Source organism: Nomascus leucogenys, chromosome 17 (genome assembly GCF_006542625.1).
Source record: "Nomascus leucogenys isolate Asia chromosome 17, Asia_NLE_v1, whole genome shotgun sequence".
Classification (NCBI taxonomy): Eukaryota; Metazoa; Chordata; class Mammalia; order Primates; family Hylobatidae; genus Nomascus; species Nomascus leucogenys.
The window spans coordinates 29522614-29540328 of record NC_044397.1 but is presented as its reverse complement, the minus strand read 5'-3'; the positions used below and the strand labels follow the sequence as shown (position 1 = coordinate 29540328).

General features: G+C 38.5%; 1 protein-coding gene across 1 annotated transcript in view; it reads right to left on the bottom strand.

The window, feature by feature from the left end:
* The window catches only part of SDK1 (sidekick cell adhesion molecule 1), a 965381-nt gene that overhangs the window by 482215 nt on the left and 465451 nt on the right, over positions 1-17715 (bottom strand). The window lies entirely within an intron of this gene.

Here is a 17715-nt window from a genome sequence, read left to right as displayed (position 1 = left end):
GATCACAGAGGTGCAGACAAAGAGGCCAGTGGCCACTGTTGCTGCAACTTTCCCCACTGTTGTAGGCCTCTACCAACCACCTAAAGTGACTTCCATGAGATTTAAAAGGCCAGTATTCTTTTTTTTTTTTTTTTTTTTTTTGAAACAGAGTCTCGCTTTGTCGCCCAGGCTGGAGTGCAGTGGCACGATCTCGGCTTACTGCAACCTCCGCCTCCTGGGTTCATGCCATTCTCCTGCCTCAGCCTCCCTAGTAGCTAGGACTACAGGGGCCTGCCACCATGCCCGGCTAATTTTTTGTATTTTTAGTAGAGACAGGGGTTTCACCATGTTAGCCACGATGGTCTCGATCTCCTGACCTCATGATCCACCCGCCTTGGTCTCCCAAAGTGCTGGGACTACAGGCGTGAGCCACCGTGCCCAGCCAAAGGCCAGTATTCTTTTATCCCCTAATTTTTCTCTTTCTCTTCTTTTAGGAACCAGATGTTGAAGATTAGGATATTCAAAAGCAACTGCATATATGAGGAAAATTAGGAAGTGACTGTGCATGCCCAGCAAAAGGCAGAGGCTCAGAAAAGACCTGAGAAGACCTTAAGTATACACCTTATGCTGATCCATGGCACAGAAACAGCCTACAACAACCGCAAAACAAAAACAAAAACAGCAAACTTGGGTAAGGGGGAAATCTGATTTCCATATTACCTCATTAGATTCAAATGTCCACTTTCCAACAACAACAAAAAATCACAAGGCATACAAAGAAATAAGAAAGTATTACTCATTTAAACAAACAAACAAAAAATAAAACAACAGTAACTGTCCCTGAAAAAGACCTGATAGCAGTTATACTAGACAAAGACTTTAAAACAACTGTCTTGAAGATGCTCAAAGAAATAAAGGCAGATGTGGACAAAGCCAACAAAACAATGTTTGAACAAAATGGAAATACAAATAAAGACAGAAAACCTAAAAAGAAACCAAAAAGACATTCTGGGGCAGAAAAGTAAAACTGAAGTGATAAATTTACTAGAGGGATTCAAAAGCAATTTTAATGAGGTGGAAGAAAAAATCAGTGAATGTGAAGATAGGACAAAGGAAAATATTCACAGGAATAGAAAGAAAAAAGATTGAAGAAAAGTGAACAGAGCATAAGGGACTTGAGGGACACAATAAAGAGGACAAACGTGTGTTATGGGAGTCCTACAAAAAGAAGAGAGGGAGAAAGAAGAACAGAAAGTATACTTGAAGAAATAATGGCTGAAAACTTCCCAAATTTGAGGAAAGATGTGAATACAAACATCTAAGAAGTTTAACAATCTCTAAGTAGGAAGAACTTTAAGATATCCATATTGAGACACGTTGTAATTAAACTTCCCACAGCCAAATACAGAGAGAATCTTGAAATTAGTGAAACAGAAGTGACTCATCACGATACATGGGATCCCCAATAAAATTATCAGCAGATTTCTTATCAGAAAATTTGAAAAAACAAAAACAAAAACAAAACTGTGACCAAGAATCCTATAGCTAGGAAAATAGGACTTCAAAAGTGAGGGTGGAATTAAGACTTCCCAGATAAACAAAAGCTGAGGGAGTTTGTTACCTGTAGACTGCTCTGCAAAACATGCTAAAAGGAGCCCTTCTGGTTAAAATGAAAAGACACTGGATAGTAACTTGGAGCTGTATGAAGAAATAAAGATTTCAGCAAAGGTAAATACATAAGCAACTGTAAAATCTAGTATTATTTTAGCACTAGTTTTTAACTCCACTTTTTTTCTATATGATTTAAGATGCTAATACATTTTTTAAAAGCAGTTATTAGCCTAAAAGCTAGTATCATTGTGACTTTGGTTTGTAACCCCTCATTTTGATTTCTATGTCATTTAAAAGGCTAATGCATTTTTTAAAATTATTGATGTTTTTGGACGTACCATGTATGTGATTTTGTGACATCAACAACTGCAAACAGTGGGAATGAAGATACAAAAGAGCAGGATTATGTATAATATTGAAGTTCAGCTGGTATAAATCCAAATTAAGAGTATTTGACTTTAGGATAGTAAATGTCATCTGCATAGTAACTACAAGAAAAACAGATGTAGAATATTAAAAAAATGAAAAAAATTCAAACATTTCACTACACAAAATCAACTAAACACAAAAGCAGACAAATGCAGGAAATGGAGAACCAAAAAAGTGATAAGGCATATAGGAAAAAAAATAGCAAGATGACAGAAGCAGGTCCCTCTTTATCAGTCAGCCATAAAAAGGAAGGAAAGTCTGACACAGGCTGATTCAGTACAAACAAATTTTGAGGACATTACATTAGGTGAAAGAAGCCAGTCACAAAAAGGGAAATACTATATGATCCCATTTATATGAAGTACACGGAGTAGACAAAACTCATTAAGACAAAAAGTAGAAGGGTAGTAGCCAAGGGCTCAAGGAAGAAGGGAATTAGGAGTTATTGTTTAATGGATTAGCATTTCAGTTCTGCAAGATGAAAAGAGTTCTGGAGATAGATGGGGGGTGATGGTTGTACAACAATATGAATGTACTCAATGGCAGCGAAGTATACATTCAAATATGGTTAAGACAGTAAATTTTTGATTATCTGTATTTTACCACAATAAAAAAAAATTGGAAAACAAAGCCACATACTTTTAAAAGGACATTTGAAAAATGCAGAAACATGTCAAGAAATAATCTGGAAAAAATACCAATTTCTGAGAAGACAAAGCATATTTCTTTCCATGATGGATGGCTTCAAAAATTAAATCCATCCTCTGAATCAAAGAGATATGACTTGGATGTCAGTCCCTGTAACCAACGTACAGACAGGTTAAAGGTATTCAGAACCCCAAGAGATGAACTCAGTCATACATATGGGTGACAATGAGGGTGAGTTAAGTTTGTTACAAAAATGGCCTCGATTCTTTATGCTCCCCTGTACCTATGCTCTTTGCAATATGAATGTGAAATTCCTGCCATCAGGAAGCACATCCTTTCCTCTCCTTTTGACTCTGGGCTGATCCTGTGACTTGCTTTGGTTCACACGATGCAGGTGAGGTGATGGCTTGCCAACTACAAGCTCCAGTTCCAAGAGGCCCTGGGCACTTACACACTCTCCTGGATCCCTGCAACCACCACATGGACAAGCCCAGGCGGGCTTGCTGAAGAATCAGAGACCACACAGAGAAGAGCATGACTGTGCAAGCTGAGGAAATGCTAGATCAGCCCATAGCCAGTTGATCCCCAAACATGTGGGACAGCTCAGTCCAGATCAGCAGAGCCACCTATTTGACTTTCAGCTGAGCCTCAATTAGTGCAAGGGATAAACAAAGCCAAGACCAGAAAAAGCACCCAGCCAACTCAGAGGCTCATGAGCAATAATACATGCCTATTGTGAACAGGCAGGAAAACTGGCTAGGGACCCCAGGACTGGAGGAAGATAGCAACAAAGCATGTTACCTTCCTTCCCTCACCAACAGAAGAAAGTAAGCCAGGCCTGGTATCTCCTAACCCCTAACCTACCATAGAAGGCAGTCCAGGCAGGCTCATCTCTTACCTGAGTTGAACAGGAGTCCCACCGACAACAGAAGGTAAGCCTGGCAGCACAGGCAAGGGATCAACCAACTGGGAGCCCACTGAGAATCAGGAGACAGAAGGATGTTCCTTCCCTACTAGACATGAGACTCCCGTCTCACCAACACACACAAGGCAGCTGGGCAGCTGCAGAAAGGGGGAATCTCTCCACAACAAGTGCCCAGGCTGGGAAGCCTCTCTACTCCACTCACACATTGCTGGTGAGAATGTAAAATGCTACAGGCACTCTGGAAAGCAATTTTACAATTTCTTAGGAAACTAAACATATAGCTACCACACAACGCAGCCACTACACTCTGAGATTTTTATCTCAGATAAGTGAAAACTAATGTTTATGTAAAAACCTGTGCATGAATGTTCACAGAAGCCAAAACTGTAAATATCCCAGTTGTCCTTCAATGGGTGAATGGCGAAACAAACTGTGGTACATGCATACCATGACATATTACTTAGCAATACAACTGAATGAGTTATTAATACGTATAGCCATTTGTATGGACTTTAAGGGAATTACACTGAGAGGGAAAAATAATCTCAAATGGTTATATACTGTATGACTCCATTTAGAGACTATTCTCTAAATGACATAATTATAGAAATGGATAGAGTCCAGATACAGAACAGTTCCATCACTGCAAGGATCCCTTCTGTTGCCCTTTTATAAATACATTCACCACTTTCGGCCCCGTCTCATCTCCCTCAGCTTCTCATAACCAGTAACCTATTCTCCATGAATGGAGACTACAGTAGAGATATGTGAACTTGCACATGTCGTAAAATTACACAGATGTAAATACACACACACACACACACACAGACAATAAGTACAAATAACACTGAAAAAATCTGACTAAGTCTGGTGGACTTTATCAATGTCCATATCCTAGTCATGATATTCCAATGCAATTTTGCAAGATGTCACTGCTATGGCTTGAATATGTGTCCCCTCCAAAACTTATGTTGAAATTTAATTAATATCCAATGTGGCAGTATTGAGAGACAGGACCTTTAAGAGGTGACTGGGTCACAAGGGCTCTGACTCATGAGTGGATTAATCTATTCATGGATTAATATATTAATGAGTTGATGGATTAATGGCTTATCACAGGAGTGGGACTTGTGGCTTTATAAGAAGAGAGACCTGAGGTGCCAGGCTCAGCCCCCCTCACTATATAATGCCCTGCACTACAACTCAGGACTCTGCAGAGAGTCCCCACCAACAAAAGGGCTCTTACCAAATGCAGACCCTTGACCTTGGACCTTTCAGCCTCCACAGCTGTAAGAAATACATTCCTTTTCTTCATACATTACCCAGTTTCAGGTATTCTAAGCAACAGGAAATGGACAAAGACAATCACCATTGTGGGAAACTGGGTAAAGGGGTATATGGGATCTCTCCGTATTACTTCTTAAAAGTGCATGCAATTCAATAATTGTTTCCAAATAAAAAGTCTTATTTAAAAAGCTCTACTGTACAAAATTCAACAAAGGTTTTAGGGCACCAAGAGAACGTGGCATAATTACAACCATTTTACAGATGTTGCCTGGCACACCTATAGATTTTGGTCATAACAAGGCAAGACCATCGGGAATTTATGAATATTCATAAGAAAATGCTTCATTCTGTTCTGTATTCCTACAGCAAGTCTACCAAACATGATCTAAAGGAGTGGGGAGGGGAAACTGAATGGAAAATGACAATTTGGGTCATGGAGAGGGTAGAATGAGAAAGAGACTTCAGAGGAATAGACATGGGGGTTTCAGAAAGTGTGAAGCATTGGTGACTATTTCTGGTCAATTTCTCAGTGTTGAGCATAAACGTGTACCTATAGCTGTGTGCCAAACTTTAGGCTGTACCCAAGGCACAGTGTGAAACTTCTGACAATATGTGAGAATAGGCATGTAATTTGCTCCAGTCAGCTGGTGGCACTGGAGCTTCCAAGAAGCAATTCTAAGACATTCCAAATGTAAAGCACATGCCTGCACCATCATTCAGATTATCAGACACAGTCTCAGGAACTGCTGCCGAGCTGAGAAATACTGAGGTCTTAATAAGAAAGACTTGTCTATTTAATGAAACGCTCTTTGAGGTTACTGATTTTTATTTATTTTCCTTAAAGTTCAAGGTTCAACATGATAATGCAACATTTCATCGGCATGCTCAATCGGCTGTATTTATCCATGACAATACCATCCTTGAGTTTTGGGACCTTCACACTCTGCTTTATGCGGGCTATGTCTATGATCTTGCATGTCCTTCAAAGCAACAGTTTTTCTGTTGAAACTTAGGTGGTAGAGGAGAGGTATGTTTGCAGTCTATTATATTCAAAGCTGCTTTAAAGAGAACGGCAAATGCAATTAGAAAGCTGGTTGCTAAACTACCAACCAGAATAATAAATGGCACGTTAATGACCATCCCTATGACAATCAAGAGCCTGGGGTTGTGCCATGATTTTGCCTCTTATTTGCTGTGTGGCCTTAGAAAGATTAATGCCCTGCTGGTTTCCACATGTGTGAACAGGGATGAAAGCAACAGCACCTGCTTATTAGAGTTATGAGGATTAAAATGGGGGTGGTAACGTAAATGGCTTAAGATAGTAACTGGCTCAAAGGAAGTGTTCAATAATCATCTCTCCTTGCTTTGGGAGAGAGTCATTTTATGATAATCAATGACCTGCATAATACTTTGTTGTGCTATTTTTTTTTTGTTTCCTTCCAAACGATTCCTAAGTTTTGTTTGTTTGTTTGCTTTTCGAGGCAAAATACCATCATTAGATAATTAAGAACTTGGGACTTGGGACTCAGACTGCCTGGGTTCAGATTCTATTTTCCCTTCCTAGTTACATTACCTAATATCTCAGTGCTTCTGTTTCTTCTTCTGTAAGTGATGAGAAGGATGTTACCTAGCTCTGAAAATTAGTGGGAGAATGGAATGAGCTGGCACATGTAAAGTATTTACACCAGATCAGTGCCTGGCATAGAGTAAGTCTATGTAAGTGTTAGCTATCATTAATTTCATTTTGTGTTAAAATAAGCAATTACAATAAAAATATGAAAGAGAAAAAAACAATTTTTTTTAAAGCCTTACCATGTTCTTACACTGTAAACTCTCTCATCCCACAGGCTTTCAGGACCACTCGGCACTTTTTTGTTTATTTGTGTGTTCTTTTTTACATATTCCCAGGCTGCTTTGCTCATTCCCCTTAGAAACAATTTCAAACTTTCTCCCCTTAGTCCCTGGGTCAACTCACCAAAGGCAGTCCCAGAGTCCAAGTGTCCCTCTGCAGCCATGACTGGTCTTCTGACTCTACCCGAGGGCGTAACCCTCCCTCCATAGTCACCTCCAGGAGTCAACCCTCCAGTGTGTGAAGTCCACTGCCTTCTCCTCTAGATGCCTTAGAGAAGGATCTCCTCTAAGATGCTCATTCTATTCCATGCTCATTCAAACTTCCCCTAGCTGGATATACACTCCCTACTTCCTTCCTATCTCTTCATTCCTCTGGCTTGTCCTACTAAGATTACTAACATGCTCCTAATTTCCAAATCCAAATAACTACGAAAACCCAATGCTCTATATAACACTGCTACTTCTCTTGTGTGGAATTTAAACAGAACCACTTCTGGGCATATTGTTAAAGTGACAATGCCATGAGCTCACTCTAAGGAGTATTAATTACTCATTTGTATCTTTAATTCCAAAGTATCCACATCTAATAGTCCATATATACTTGCTGACTGCTAAGAAAACTAATTCCAAAAAATTCAGAGGAACAAGTCCTAATCTCATCATTTGTTCATATTTCTAAACTTGTAACAGCTAGTATTAATATTAGCTTTATATTTACTATTTCTGAAGTCATAATAGCCAATAACAACCAAAAGCTATTCTTTACAGATCTTGCATGTCCTTACTAAAGCTTACTAAAAGCTTTAGTAAGCTTACTTACTAAAAGCTTACTAAATGCTTACTAAAAGTACTGTTCTAAGTATCTCATATTATTCCATCTAATAATTACAAAAACCATATTAACCAGGTACACTTAGTAGTATTAAGTAGGTTCAATTACCCCATTTGCTAGATAAGAAAACTGAGGCACACAGGGAAGTGACTGGTGTGGGGGAGCCAGATTAAAAATCAAGGTAGTATAACTTCAGAGACCTAATTTTTAGTTATCATTCTGCTTTTTTCCCAAAGTGAAAAATAAGTGAGTACACTTTGCAATTAATAACGTTTGGATCATTTTCTTGGAATAAAAGAACTTCTTGAGGCATGAATTTAGGAAGTGTTAAGACTGAGAAAAATGGACAATTACTTTGCTTATTTAATATTAACTAATGCAAATGAGATACTGTGGAGATAAGAATAATGTCCTCTATAAATTAATATTCAAATTTTGCAAAAAATTCAAGATGTCAATCCTCAAACATGAAGTTTCTACTCATCACCAAAAATTTTGGTCAACTGGCCAGAAATGTCATCTCTTGGGAAAACGCCATTTGTAAAATAAATGATACACTTATTAAAAGCATGTTCTTGTGAAGCAAATGATTAATTCTTTGTATTACAATGTTATTGCTCCTAGGTTCTGTATCTCATCGAGGATGATGACATCAGAAGGGAATAAATACTCTAAAATATGATCTAAGGAGGTAGTCTGAATCCTGCTGGACTCAATGTTCCCCTGCTTTTTAACAGCTAATATTTAATAATGCCTCCTTTAATCCCCTGAAATAGAATCCAGATAAAACAGCCAGCCTTCTACATAGAATTTTTTTAAAAAATCAATATAATGTTCTAACAGTGATGTAAAGGAGAAACCAAAGAAGGCAATTCATAATGACTTTGCATTTCAATATGTAAATTCTGAAGGCTGACTACACTGAAAGCATAATGAAGTTGTTAGGTGCTTCCACCTTCGTATAATGAGTATGTCTGGATGTAGAAATAGTAGAAGATTAAAAGCTATTCCATGTGAAAATACAGGAGAACAAAAGAGCACAGATACAGGTGGACACTAGAACAAGAACTAGCATTAGAAGGAAAGAAAAAGAACAAACCATTCACCACAGCACAGGTGAATCTTACAAGCATAACGCTGAGCCAAGGAAGTCAGACATAAAAGAACAAACTGTTTGCTTGCATGTGAGATTCTTAGATGGAGAATAACAGTTACCCTTGGGGGCAAGGTGGTAAGGATGCAAATATTGTATTTCCCTATCTGGATGGTATTTTCATGGGCATATATTTTAAAATTCATTGGTGGTATATTCATACAATGGAATACTGTTTATTGATAATAAGGAACAAACTACTAATACATGGTTGCATCTCAGAAACATTATCCTGAGTAAAATAAGTGTCAGATTGTTTTTAAAGCCACACACTCTCCATATAATCCATTTATATTGTTCTAGTACAAGCTAAACCAGAGATTCTCAAATTTTTTGGTCTCAGTATCCTTATACAGTTGAAAAACTATAATTATTAAAAGAAAACCAAAAAGTTTTGCTTTATGTTGTTATATATATGTACATTTACCACATTACATTTTATTCTGAGATACTTAAGAGATTCATAATTCATTAAAAATGACAACTAACCTTACATATTAGACTATATAACATGTTTTATGAAAAATAATACTTTCCAAAACAAAGTAAAAGAATGGCACTTTTATTTTTAAAAACGCCTTTAATGTTTAGCTTAATAGAAGACAGCTGGATTTTCATATCTGTTTCTGAATTCAATTTACATATTAAAATACATATTCATTATGAATTACTTTTATTTCTCCTTTACATCAAAGCTAGAACATTATATTGATTTTTTTAAAAAATTGAATGTTTAGGGTGATTATTTTACTTTTTAATTTTTTATTTTTTGAGACAGAGTCTCACTCTGTTGCCCAGGCTAGAGTGCAGTGGCGCAATGTCAGCTCACTGCAACCTCCGCCTCTCGGATTCCAGCAATTCTCTTGCCTCGGCCTCCCAGGTAGCTGGGATTACAAGCACCACCATGCCCGGCTAATTTTTGTATTATTAGTAGAGGCGGATTTCACCATGTTGGTCAGGCTGGTCTCGAACTCCTGAGCTCAGGTGATCTGCCCACCTCGGCCTCCCAAAGTGTTGGGATTACAGGCATGAGTCACTGTGCCCGGCCTAGGATGGTTATTATAATCTATGAATTTCATCGCAGGCAAATAATAGGGCCATGATTAAATATTTGTTGTAAAAAAGGGGGTATTTTGTCCAGTAGGATGGAGAATGCTGCCTTAGATCATGTTTTAAAGTATTCATTCTTTCCTCAGCTCATCAATCTCACTTAAATACAGAACCTAGGAGCAATAATACTACAATGCAAGAAATTACAGTAGCATCTGAAAATCCCCATTCACAAGAGAATGAGATAGAAAAGGGAAAATACCAAAGTAGTATTATAAAAATATGAGTATTATAACAATACTACTCACAGCTTTGACCCCCAGGGTCCCCTGAAGGGTTTCCAGACCATCCACAAATCCCCATACCAAGGCTGTATTTTCTATGGCAAAAATTTCCAAAATTGTGGTTTCCTTTTGGGTTAGGGTTAGGTTTGACTGGGAAGGGGCATGAGAGAACTGTCTGAGGTGACAGTGGCAGTGAAATTTCATACCTTAATGGACTTATAGGACACGGATGCATACATTCGTAAAATCATGTGAGGCGCATTTATATGTTAGTTTATTCCTTATTATCAGTAAATAACATTCTAATGTATGAATATGTCATAAATGAATTTTAAACTATACACTCATGAAAACACCATCTAGATAGAGATATAAAATATTTGCATTCTTACCACCACCCCTAAAAAGGTAACTATTACTCTGGCATCTATGAATCTCATGTGAAAGGAATCATAAAAATATGTGTTTCATGTTCAATATTTTATGTTTAATATTTATGCATTTTATTGTGTGCAAATTTTAGCTTAACAAGTAAACACATGAAACTCTAATGATATGCATGGTGAAGTGTTTAGGGGCAACGTGTACTGATGCCTGCAGCTTTGAAATGTATCAAGTAAGAGGGACTGGTGGAAGAATGGAGGGACATGATGATGTATAGATGCGATTAAGTAAACGTAGCAAAATGTTCGTTGTAGAATCTAGGTGGTGAGTATACGGATGTTCACTTTACAATTCTTTTGGCTTTTCTGTACGTTTCATGTAATAAAATGTTGAAAAAATGATTGAGTTGTATGCTTAAGATTTGTGTATTTTGCTACATGTAAGTTATGCCTTGATTTTAAAAACTGAAATATTAAACAATCAAAAGTACTAAGATTAGAAAAAATAAGACTATGCTTATTTGTAAATGACAAGACAAAAAGTAATATTTATTAAAGACAGTTTATCCAAGACAAATTACTCATTATTAAAGAAAAAAGAAACTTATAGCCTTCTCAGGAATAAGGAGGCTTATTTTTAAGTGAAGTGTCAAAATAATGTCCTATGTTGACACAGGATAGGGTATTGAAAAAGGATCCCAGAAAAATACTCCCCTATCTTGAAGTTCTATCACATGGCAAGCAAAAGATCCAGTCTCTGCAGCTTAAGAGGGAAAGAACCAGGAGGCTAGAACACAGTTATGTTGTAGGCTTCTGGGCACATCAGCATAAGACTAAAAAACTGTAGGCAACCTCAAAAAGCAACCATTTAAATGTGTGATTTTATAACATATTCATATTGTCATACTACAGAAACAAAAACTACACTGATGACAGTAATATTTTCAAAAACTATTAGTAAAAGTCAGTGGTCTCGTCACACTTCGTAGTCTTCATCTAATTAAAAAATATTTGGTTTGAGTCTCTTACAGTGAATTCTACATCCCCTCTGTTAAATACTTGCATGCCACAGCTACAGATGAAGACTGATTCACAGGTGTTGCACTGGCCGCTCAAACACCACAAGGGCATTGCTGAAATGGAGAATGGCTATTGGTAAAAGTACCCAACCAACCAAAGCACAATTTTCCCTCAATTTACTCAGTAATTGCATTTGCAGCAAATACCGGTGAAAGTTAAAAATACCACAAAAATACTATGTGTGTATAAGAAAAATGAAGTACTAGTTTTTTGTTGTTGTTTTTTGCTTTTACCTACATAAACATCTGGAGGGTCATGCAGGAGATCTAGGAGGGCGCAGAGCCGCCCTTCATCCTGCAAGACTATCCGAGCGCTGCAGCAGGTGCAGTCTGGCTTCCGTCCTCTCCACAAATGCCATCATCAGGACCACCAAAAATGCCCACAGAACACCCAGTATTACCCAGTAAGTCCCATAGGAGGCAGTGCTTCCTCAACTAGAAACCATGGATCTAAGCTGAAAGGATTGTTGTAGGAGCATTTAGATTTCAATAGCAGAAATATAATCCCCCAAACCGCTGTTATGTACTCATTGCTAAATCATTCAATGTAAACATTTATTTAACCTCTACAAATAATTTGTAGCTAACTGTGGTTAAAGATATGCTCAGATACACAGTCATCTCCTGATAGTTTGTGCCTATAGTTCACTACAAAGGAAGCATTTCACTAGCAGCTAAAGGCTTGTCATATGGAAACAATATTTGCTTATTCTTGCCTAGGGCTGGATTTAACACACTAAGCCTGCTGTGAAAGATCATTTTGCTATTCAAACTGCGAGTTGCAAGCAAATACAAAGGCTTCATACTGGCTTTTCATATTATTCTTATGATTTTCGTTGTCGGTTTGTATTTAACCTCAGTGTTCCTGTCCTGCACGATTTCATAACTGTAATCTGCTACTCAGTCACTGCAGTACTTGCATATTTTCCCTCATCAAACTTGTATCAAAACTCCTGGGCCATTCCTGTGTTCTCCGTGTTCCAACATCCTAGATGTTTTCTGCCTTTGCTTCTTCCTATTTCTTTTTTTTTCCCTACCTTCCTCCTTGTACAATGATTAGTTATTTTTATTTATTTATTTATTTTTTTGAGATGGAGTCTCGCTCTGTCGCCCAAGCTGGAGTGCAGTGGCATGATCTCGGCTCACTGCAAGCTCTGCCTCCCAGGTTCATGCCATTCTCCTGTCTTAGACTTCCGAGTAACTGGGACTACAGGTGCCCACCACCACGCCCGGCTAAGTTTTTGTATTTTTAGTAGAGATGGGGTTTCACCGTGTTAAGGCAAGAAAAGATGAAATGGCAGGTGAATTCATTTGTTGACATGAGTTGCCACCCCATAACTAAATAGATCATCAGTAACAGCAAAAAAAGGGGTGAGGGGCTTGATAAAAAAAAAAAAAAAACTACTGGATTTTTCAGTGAAATTAGAAAAAAATCAGTCCACTTAAAAAGCTCTATGCAACTTGGCAATCCACACACTCACCTGGGAAAAGTGCTACTCATTACGTTACAGATTCACAAAATATTTACAAATCTTTACATAAAAATTATACGTATACTTATCCGACCCACTCCTATGTATCTACTCAAGTGAACTGAAAATGTAAGTTCCCAAAAAATTACCTGTAGGCAAATGTTCATAGCAGCTTAATTCATAATCATCCCAACAACCAAAACATTCTTCAACAGATGAAGGGTTAAACAAATTGTGATACATTCCAGACAATGAAATACTTCACTGCTCAGCATTAAAAGGAATTAACTGTTGATTCACACAACAGCATAAATAGATCTTAAATGCTTTCTGCTAAGTGAAAGACCCAGATGGCTACATGTTGTATGATCCTAATTATATGGCCTAATGGGAAAGGCAAAAACAGAAGAGTCAAAAACAGATCAGTGGTTGCCAGGAGCCGGTTATCATCCCAAAAGACACAATCCCAAACACTATATCCAAATGCAGAAATCCCAAAAGATCAAAATCCCTAAAGTCTAAAAGTCCCTCAAATCACAATCCTGAAAGATCAAAATTATTCCAAATCTATTATTCTGAGGAAAAAGTTTTAATTCCTTAAAAGACATTTATTTACATGTATAAAAGGAGATTTATTTGAGAAACATAAAAACGTGACCGAACACTTCATAGGCCACTTTGTGCAATAAAATGAACAATAATAACATAAATTTTTTGCAAGGATAAACATTCAGGTATACTAATGACAGTCACACAAGCATAAGAACTATGAGCAAATTGTATTCAGAAAGAAACAGGTAACAGGTCAACAAGGGGAATGTATGCATGCACATCGCTGTGGTTAGTAATTGTGTGCACCCAGTTTTGTAACTGTGGTCATCTGAATACCATGATAGACAACCTGAGTCTTCTGTTGAAATCGATCAAAAACTGCACTGGATCATCACTGCATATGCAGCCACCCAAACGGCCAAGACCTTGAGAAATTTTATCTTTCACAAATGCCAATATGCAAAAAGGACATCTCTTTATTTACGGAATTTTCCATGTTTTTACGTACATGCACAATGCATAAACAGTCAACATTATGATAATGCTCTTTTGTGGAGTCAAATTTGAAAAAAATGCATAAAACAAATCAGAGCCCTCTCAAAGTTTCTACAAAATTTATACCTCCAGTATTGGAAATGATGTGAAAATAAAACACATAGCACAGCAAATTGTAAAACAAAGGAATGCGGACAACTTAAAATAATGGGGAAAAGCCCAGGTGTGGTGCGATGGCTCACACCTGTAATCCCAGCACTTTAGGAGGCCCAGGCGGGTGGATCACCTGAGGTCAGGAGATGGAGACCAGCCTGGCCAACATGGTGAAACCCTGTCTCTATTAAAAATACAAAAAAAATTAGCCAGGTGTGGTGGTGCACCCCTGTAGTCCCAGCTACTCAGGAGGCTGAGGCAGAAGAATCGCCTGAACCTGGGAGGCAAAGGTTGCAGTGAGCTGAGGCTGCACTCCAGCCTGGGAGACAAGAGCGAAATTCTGCCTCAAAATAATAATAATAATAATAATAATAATAATAATAATAATAAACATTTAAAAAGAAAAAAACAGAAAACTAAAAAGAAAGTACAACATATGAAAAAAGCATATTTCAAGGACAGATTATGGGCAACTGCAGGGAGACAGCCCACAACCACTGGCTTTCACCATCATTAACTAATATTTTAAATTCATGCATCAGGATGAACAGCTGCTTTTTTTCTTATAGGACATGGCTCTCCTCGGAAAATACATACACATTTATTTTCCATGCAGCATTGCTGTTTTAAAAATTTTTCTATGATTCAATAGCCACCAACACGAGCATCCCCTATTAAACTTTCACACTTTCTATTTAGAGATTGATCTTTTGGGATTTAGACTTCAGAAAGTACAGCATTTTAGACCATATCTTTCAGAATTATGATCCAAACCCCCTTGGGAAATAGTGATTTGACTGATCATTGCAGGATAAAGGAAAAATGAGCCATATGTAAAGCCTGTATTTTGGCTGGTAAATTTGTTTCTCACAGGATACACGTCAGCAATCCTAAGAGTAGTTTACACAAATGCTACCACTGAACACCTAAATAAATTGTGGATAATGGGAGTCAGGTTTCTCCCTGTCAGAGAAATAAATTAAAAAAACCAAGGGAGGAAAACAGAATGAACCCCATGGTACTGGATTAGACTCAGAAATACTTGTAGAAACTCATGGTTGTTTTTAAATAGATACAGATGGATACAGAGAGGAACAGAGACTTGTGTGTATACATGGGTTGGAATACATACATTTGTTTCCTAGCTGGGTCCACTGAGAGGCCTGGAGGTCGTGACAGCACAGGGGCTACAAGCACACTCCATGCTCCAGTCTTGGTTTCTAATCCTATTTCCCCATAAAAGGCACCAGCGTTCTTAAAGAAATGGCTGACTCTGGGCGGGTGCAGGTGACACACAACAAGGCTGGAAGATCTCACAGTGCAGAGTAAGTGCCAAGAAAAGAAAAAGACAAGAGCATGTCAAACAAACACAGCAGCCAACTGGAGAAAGCTCCCAAGGCCACAGTAGGAGCCATTTGAGCTACAAATTAAATCTATTAGGTAGGTGCAAAAATAATTACAGTTTTGCATTACTGTTAATGACAAAAACCACCATTATTTTTGCACCAACCTAAATAGAAGATTATAACCCAGAGAATAACATAAATATTCATGAATCCAAAATGATATAAATAAATGATTGAATAAATGGGAGATGGGACAGATTTCCTTTACAGAAAAATTCCAAAAAACAAATGTAGGAAGAATGAGGGAAATCACGGTTAGAACATTACCATAGAACTGCTGTAAGCAAGAGCCATTGCCAAATGCTAAAATGGGTGGGTGAAAGTTTAGGAAAAACAGACATTTGCATTGCCTCAAAGTATATCCCTCAGAATATTTATTAAGCACTGTGGTGGTTTTAACATATGCCCACGAATTATTTGATACTCCTCCCCACAGAGTGGAACTTAACTGCCCTCTGCTTGAGTGTGGGCTAGACTTGGCAACTTTCTTCTAAGGAACTGTGGTATAATGAGAAAGACACATTTGGTCTTTGTGTCCAGTTCCTGGCACAGAGCTACTAAAACGTTTGGAATTTCATGAGTGATAAGGGTTATAGGAGTCTTTTGTTCTAACCAGGCAACTCTTGGCGGGTCCCTAGATAGCTTCAGGATAGGTGCTGGTCACCAGAAAGACCAAGCCTTGATTAGAAACTTGGAACTTTCAGCCCCACTCCCCAATCTCCTGGGAGGGTAGACGGCCTGAAGGTTGAGTTCAATCACCTAGGGCCAATGATTTAATCAGCCATGCTTATATAATGAACCTTCCATGAAAACCCTCCAGCAGTAGGGTTGGAAGAGCCTCCAAGGCGGTGGACACACGGAGGTGCTGGGAGGACAGGGCACCTGGTGCCTGGAGAAGCTTGGGAGCACTGCACCCTCCCCCACACCTGCCCTATGCAATCTCTTCAATTTGGCTCTTCCTGAGCTATATCCTTTATAATAAATTGGTCATAGAAAGTAAAGTGACTTCCTGGTCGGGCCTGGTGACTCACACCAGTAGTCCCAGCACTTTGGGAGGCCAAAGTGGGAGGATTGCTTGAGGCCAGGAGTTTGAGACCAGCCTAGGCAACATAGTGAGACCCCAACTCTATTAAAAATAAATTTTAATAAAATTAACCAGGCATGGTAGTGCCTTAGGTCACAGCTACTCAGGAGGCTGACAAGGGAGGATCGCTTGAGCCCAGGAGTTGACTGACAGAGAGAAACCCTGTCTCAGAAAAAGCAAGTAAGTAAAGTGACTTCCTGAGTAGTTCTATGAGCTGTTCTAGTGAGTTACTGAGCCCAAGGAGGGGGTTTTGGGAACCCCAATTCAAAGTCTGTCAGATGTATGTGAGGACACCTGGGATCTAAAGTGGGGGTAGTTTTGAGCCCTCAATATGTGGGGTCTGTGCTAACGCTGGGAGTTGGTTTTATAATTAAATTGAATTGCAGGACACCCAGTTGATGTCAGAGAGTTGGAGAATCAGTATGGAAAAACACCACGTATTCAGTTGGTGAGAGAAGAAAACCTTTCAAGAATATGATATGGAAAAAAAAATTGTAACTTTACAGTGCAAAACCCTAACTGACGCAACCTTCACCAAAGGGTCAAGGTTCACATCACCAGGAATAAGTCATGGTGATGTCCGGTGCCCCCGATATATCATCAAATGGGTCCTTTACTCCTGTGTGATTCTTCCCCAAAATCCATAACCCCAGTCTAAGCACGAGGAAACAACAGATACACCCAAATGTAGCGACATGACCCAAAGACACCTGACCAGGGTTCTTCAAAAGGGTCAAAGTTGTAGAAAGTACAGAAAGACTAAAAACGGTCACAGATTGGAGGAGACCAAGAAGACGTGACTACACACAACGTGGGGTCTTAGATTGGATCCTGGGGCAGGAAAAGGACATTAGGAGCAAACTGTTGAAATGAAATACAAAGTTGAGCATTTTTTTTTAAAAAAGGAATAAACTAGTGATGCTACTGACACACACGCAATGATACACGTGTCACACACACTATGCCATGTGTAAGGAGTCAGATTCAAAACATCAATGATATGCATGTGTTGCACATGCTATGCCATGTGTAAGGAGTCAGA